Here is a 7,500-nt window from a genome sequence, read left to right as displayed (position 1 = left end):
GCTACTTATTCTGTCAGTGTCTTTAACCAAACCGCTAGGTTACGGAATATAAAGAAATCAACACCGATTGTCCAGCGATGGTGGAGATAAACACACACGCACACACATACGATGAGCTTCCACACAGTTTCCGTCACTCAAGTTCACTCACAAGGCATTGATTTGCTCGCGGCTATAATAGAAGACCCTTATCCTTGGTGCCGCGCAGTGAGACTGATCCTAATACTACTTGGTTGCAAAGTGAACTTCTTAACCACTCAGCCATGCCTGCACCTATATGACCAATGTGATTTATTAATACGATTGCATGCGTGACACATGAAAGTGTTGCATTGGCGATTCAAGGACAACACTTTCTCACCGGTTCACCATGCACATGTAAAGAATGGAGGATTTATAATGCACTACACAAAACAACAAACTACCAAAAAATTAAACTATAAACCATTTCTCTTTTAAATATGAAATAGAAGCAGCCCCAGTGTAATAAACATTATCAACCACATATACTTCATGCACAAATAGCATGTATTTGCGAGTAGGCTGCGATTTGGCGTGGTGGAGAATACTCTCTCAAAGCGCTGGGTGTTAAAAAACATGAAAGTCGTAGACTGGTGGTATGAGTCACCTCTGATTCGGTTCGGTTACGTGATGTTGATAAACCACACAAAAAGCGAAACATTGATGTCCGTCAATCCTGAATGGGATATGAGGACAGTTGTCGCCCCTATCCATGACTTTCAGGTGTTTTGACAACCGGTGCTTTGAGTTAATGTTTATTACTCTTTTAATAATTTTCTTGCTTCAATCATTAGACTGCTTTCATGACAGGTAATCGTCTTGTAGGGTAAAATTGAACACATTAATCCCAAGACTTACTTTAATCTGGTATTTATTATCTTGATCTCTTTTGCCAAAATGCTAACTGACGAGAGTGTTATGAAACGAACACAGGTTCGTCAGGTAGTGAGAAGACACACACACACACACATATATACACACACACACACACACATGACAGGCTTCCGCACAGTCTCTGTCTACCAAATTCACTCACACCGAATGATCGACCTGACTCTATAGTAAAAGACACTTTCTCGAAATGTTTCATATTTAGACTGAAACTGAAACTGCATGGTTGCTAAGGAAACTTCTTAACCACTCAGCTATGCCTGCCGCTTGTAAAAAAAAAGCTATATATCTTTTACAGAATTCAGACTACATTCTCTACCTCTCTCCACTTCCAGTCACTTCAGCCACGTGACCACACACGTGCTTTTCTCGGACTATTCTTTTCCTTCTCTCCTAACCCTTCCTCTTTCTGACGAAGAGCCATGCTCATGACGTCACACAGCCCCTCTTTTTCCATCTTAAACTGAGCGTTAACATTATACATTCTCTGTGTACATCCTTTTGACTTTTGTCTTTTATTTTTATTTTTGATTTACTCTATATAATATATGTATGTATGTATGTATGTATGTATGTATGTATGTATGTATGTGTGTATGTCATTATTCAGTTTCATTTTTAAGATTTCTTGCCAATGGAGAAAGAGCTGGTCTCTAAACCAGATCCAAGGATCCTTTATTGGAATTCCAACATCAACAGGGTATTTTTCTTTGTATGTATGTATGTATGTATGTACGTATGTATGTATTTATGTATGTATGCATATGTGAAGATTTGTATGTTTTGTTTTCTGTATACATTCACATGCATATAGTTGCGTTTCCAGACATGTTCATCTATATTTAAATGATAAACTTCTGGATAGTTTTACAGATCTTTGCAGTTCCAGTGATGGATTGGATCTGTAACCTTCAATTCAGCTTTCCCCTTTCTGGCTTTGAGAAGCCTGATTTCTCAAGGTTGGTATTTAGGCAGTATGTTACATATCCCACTGCCTCAATAACTTTAGGTGTAAACCTGAATTTGCAATTTGGATAGAGTAACTGCAAATTTCTCAATAGTTCATATACACGTATGTATGTATGTGTATATGTATTTATGTATGTACGTATTATGTATGTATGTATTATGTATGTATGTATGTATGTATGTATGTATATATGTATGCATGCATGTCTAAGTGTGTGTAAGGTGGTGAACTTCCAGACTCGTTACCACACCGGACAAAATATATAGCGATGTTTCTTCCGATTTTTTACGTTCTCAGTGCAAATGCTGCCGCGGTCGACTTAGCCGTTCATCCTTTAGAGATCGATAAAATAAATACCAGCTGAACACTAGGGGCAATGTAACAGAGCAAAATTAGAAAGAGTATCTATATTTATGTGCGCAAACGTGAGTGTGCATTTATATATAAGTAGACGCATGAATATATATTTACATGTATGTATATACATGTGTGCGTGAGAGAGAGAGGGGGAGAGAGAGGGGGGAGAGAGAGAGAGTGAGAAAAAGTGGAGAGGATTATTTACATATATATGCGTGTATACAGACGTAATAAGTTTAGAACCAGTGTAGAAATCTTTGAAATTTGTATAATTCGGCTATGAAACAAATGGACGCAAAATAAAACTATTATTTAAGTTCTCCATTAAATATTCAAGAGGAGCCTAATAGTTTAATATTGAAATAATCTTTTATTTGAGTGTGCTTTAATTTTCATTTTGTGCATAGAATTCAACGTACCATGTATTTAAAACCAGAAGATAAAACGTTATTATTGACACAAACAACGATTTTTCTATTGAACAAAATATATTCACAGGCTGTGAATATATTTCGTTCAATAGGAAATTAGTCTGACCATAAACGATCATGGTCTGCCAGAGACTTTGCAGGCCTTCAGACAGGAAGAATGACCGTCATTCAAGCACAAAGTTATATCCTTGTGTAAAACGTTAAAGCGTTCGCTTCATGTAGATGAACAATATACGTTTACTTAATACGTGATCAGGTCGCTTGTTTTCCCATATATGGTGTCGTAACTAGCTTAATTCTATTTGGTTGTCAGATAAATTCATTCGTTTCTTTCCGATGATATTAGAATTAACACGAAAAATATTTAATCGTACCACTTTTAGCGAACTACTAAGTTATATGGACAGCTGTGGTGGAGACTAACACAAACTCGCACACACGCACGAACCCACACACATACACACACACACACACACACACACACACACACACTCACATATAAATATATACCCTTTACTCTCTCTCTTTTACTCTTTTACCTGTTACACTCATTTGACTGTGGCCATGCTGGAACACCGCCTTTAGTCGAGCAAATCGACCCCAGAACTTATTCTTTGTAAACCTAGTACTTATTCTATCGGTTTTCTTTTACCGAACCGCTAAGTTACGGGGGGCGTAAACACACCAGCATCGGTTGTCAAGCGATGTTAGGGGGACAAACACAGACACACAAACATATATACACACATACATATATATATATATATATATATATATATATATATATATATATATATATATATATATATATATATATATATATATATATACATATATATGACCGGCTTCTTTCAGTTTCCGTCTACCAAATCCACTCACAAGGCTTTGGTCAGCCCGAGGCTATAGTAGAAGACACTTGCCCAAGGTACCACGCAGTGGGACTGAACCCGTAACCATGTGGTTCGTTAGCAACGACAAGATTTCATACAGTTCTTGTGGGGTTTGCTTTTTGTAGCTCCAACTTTCCTTCACAACTTTTGTTTAACGTTTTTGAAATTTGAATGAATTTTACCTCTTCTCAGATATGGGACTAAGGAGTACCAAGTAGGAATAATAATAATAATAATAATAATAATAATAATAATAATAATAATAATAATAATAATAATAATAATAATAATAATAATAATAATAATAATAATATTAATAATAATGTACATTGTTTTGTCTTGGTATAAAAGATGGGCAGCAGCAAATATTCTGCTTAATACCACAGATTTGTTTGTCAATTGCTTGACCTTAACCAGTTGAGCATGTCCCTTGGTGGCTGACGATATGTGCATCTCTGATCATGAGCAGAAGTACTGGGGGAGCATCATAACCATGTGGTGAGAGGAATTCTTTGGGGTCTGAATAATTCACATTTGGAAACATGCGTGTTTTGCTCAACATCCTTAAACAAACCTTATTCAGGGACCTTTTGAGCGGAATGGGCTACTCGACCTGAAGAAAATTCTAACTGAGCCCCACTTGCGAGGTCATGCGCTGTTTATCTTGATATGAGATCACCATGTCGCGCACATATGGTTGTGATGCATGTGCCTGATGTACCCTTATCAGACGGGTAGTCATGATGGGTATAATGGGCTTTGTATATTTGTACCCCAGTGTCACTTTGATGGCATGCACTGCTCTCTCACTCAATAATAATAATAATAATAATAATAATAATAATAATAATAATAATAATAATAATAATAATAATAATAATAATAATAAAGCTGCAATGAAAACCAAATGCCTAGTACGTGTGTTTACTTCGCAAACTATAACCATCACCGAGTATGACAATATTGTTTTTGAACCCATTTGCACTTTGAATTCCTTGAGGACATCTTCTCATGAGGTTTGTGGCGAATGACTCGTATCTTTTGGGGATATTGTATGTTACTCTTCATATGCTGTACTTCTTCGTAATGTGTTACCTGCATCGGTATGTTCCCCTATGATGTTGCCTTTCAATGATACTTCATTCTGTGAGGTATTGGAGATTCCCCGACATTTCAGTTTTCAGATGTATTAGGTGAGAAAGGAATTGATTTGCTTCTCTAAATAAAGGAATACCTATGCTGTATATATTTAGTTTTTAACAGAGATCCGTGTAATCCTTACACAGAGCTATTTCAATGTCATTAGTCATCGTGAATGTAGCGCACACTTTGATAAGCATTTTCTTTAAACACGGCATGTTGATACTAGCATTTGTGCAAGATTTCTAAGGCACCATTATAAGTGATTTGAGATTCTATATTATCTAAGCAATTGTAGCCATTATTCATGCTGGTTTTATTGAAAGTCTTCTGTCACCTGTGTGCTATTGTCACAGTTTGCCTCTCAAGGACAGGAAGTTACTTGTTATAGATTTGAAGCTGCATTCGTTTGTAAAAGAGAATTGGTTCACCTTGGTTTCCTATTTCTTTCGTGGAAACTTCCATATTTCTCTTTCACTTACCTCAGTAATTGGACAACGGCCAAGCTGGGGCACCGCTTTGAAAGGTTTAGTTGAAGAAATCAATACTAGTACTTCTTTTATTTTATTTTTATGCCTGATACTTATTCTCTCGGTCATTTGCCAAACCGCTAAGTTACGAGGACGTAAAAAACACCGACACCGGTTTCCAAGCAGTGGTGGGGGACAAACACAGACACAAAGTCACACACACACACACACACAAACACGCACGCACACGCACTCAGATACGAACACAAAGTCACACACATACATATGTATATATATATATATATATATACACGCACACGCGCATACACACACACACACACATACATATATATATATATATATATATATATATATACGACGGGTTTCTTTCAGTTTCCGTCTACCAAATTCACTAAGGAGGCTATCGTTGACCGCCCAAAGTGCCACGTGGTGGGACTATACCTGGAACCATATGGTTGGGAAGCAAGCTTCTTACTACTCAGCTACGTCTGCTTCAATAAATGTGTCTGTCTGTCTGTCTGTCTGTCTGTACTCAAGCGCGGCGGCGGGCCTCTTCCATTTCCCGCCTACCAAATCCACTCACAAGGATTTGGTTGGTCAGAGGATATCGGAGTTGACACTTGCCCAACGTGCTCTTTTTCTTAGTCCAGCATTTCAATAAGTGTGGCTTTGATAAATATGATGTCGAATGAGAGCTTCTACATTCTTCAGTTAATATTGGCTTCTATCATTGGCTACAGCGACCTGGCAGAATCGGTAGCAACGTCGGGAAAACAGATTGATCTGAGTTCAAGTTCCTCTTAGGTCGACTTTGCTGTTCATTCTTTCGGGATTTATGAAATAAGCACCATATAATCGTGGAAAGGAGGCTTGAGTCTTCATTGAAATATATACGGTTTCCTTGATTGATATGGTTTAGAGATTCTTGTATTTAAGCCACAACTTTTTCTCAGATTTTTTTCTTATGACTTTTTTCTATTTTTATATTTTGTATATTTATTTGCTTAGCTGGATTGGAAGCGATACCAGACACAATACCCAGTGGTATTTCGTCGGTTTCTGAATACCTTCTGTTGGCGAATAAGATAAGAACCAATCAAGTACCAATAACCAGTAACAAAATTTTACTTGTTTGTGTGTTTGGTCAGTTTTTGTGTGTTTGGTCAGTTTTTGTGTGTTTGGTCAGTTTTTGTGTGTTTGGTCAGTTTTTGTGTGTTTGGTCAGTTTGGTCGGTAAGTGTTATTTCCTATTTGCTTTTATCTAGAAGTCAAAGGAAATTGCTTCTATTCCCTTCAAACTTTGCTTTTGTCACCTGGACATCAATGCTTTGAAACTGATCTATTTTCCATTACATCTCAGACAGATTCAGTGCTGAGTTGCTGAAGCAGAATTTTCTAAAACTTTCGAGAAGTTTCTAAAAGTTTCAAGAATTTCTGGAACATTTTGGCAACATAGATAGCAGTATAAATACAGAGATCGTTAGATCAACAGTCCAGTTTACTTTTAGTTGTCCAGGTAGAGACATGTTTGAGGAAAGCGAAGTTTGAAGGAAATATTAGCCATTTTTTATACCTTCTAGGGATAAGTAAATAGGAGGTATCAGTTACTAATCAAGGCAAAAAATCGTGCTATACGGTATAATTAATGTAGTCTATTGTTCCACTTAGTGAAGTCATTCCAGAATGAAGATTAAAACGAGCAGGTCACATATTCGGGCGATCAGAACAATGCCATTCTAAAACAGCTTACAAATGGAGAAGACCGGAGGGAAGGAATAAAGAGAGAAAGATCGAAAACTATATGACCGAAAACATTCATAAGTGACATAAGAAGGGCCAATATCACATGTCCAGATATAGAGAAAACTGTAGTCAATAGAAACCACTAGCGTCAACATGCTGTTCACTGTGCTCGAGAGTACAGAAGGACCTAAAATTAAGACTATATCCCACCACGACCATCACCTCACTTTATATAATCGTCGTCTCGTAATTGAAGAAATATTTCTTTGCTATTAATTATATTATAAAAATAAAAAGTAAACATGACCTTTAGTAAATAGTAGCCATTTTTTTTTCTTTATTTACAAATGACAGCGTAGTTTCTTTAAATAAAGCAGACATATTGGATAACATAGTGGAAGAGAGACTGTGCCGTCTGAAGAAAGAAAAACAAAACAAACAAGAATACGAAGTGATCGAGGCTAGCAAATGTTTGCTGTTCACTCACGGTTAAACTAGAGCCAGACAACAAGACCACTAACTGTAACTCATAACTCTTCAGCCATCAGTCAATGAGACTGATCCCAA

This window comes from Octopus bimaculoides, chromosome 25 (assembly GCF_046866305.1).
Source record: "Octopus bimaculoides isolate indiv1 chromosome 25, ASM4686630v1, whole genome shotgun sequence".
Classification (NCBI taxonomy): Eukaryota; Metazoa; Mollusca; class Cephalopoda; order Octopoda; family Octopodidae; genus Octopus; species Octopus bimaculoides.
The sequence above is the reverse complement of the archived record's forward strand: the minus strand, read 5'-3'. Positions refer to the sequence as shown.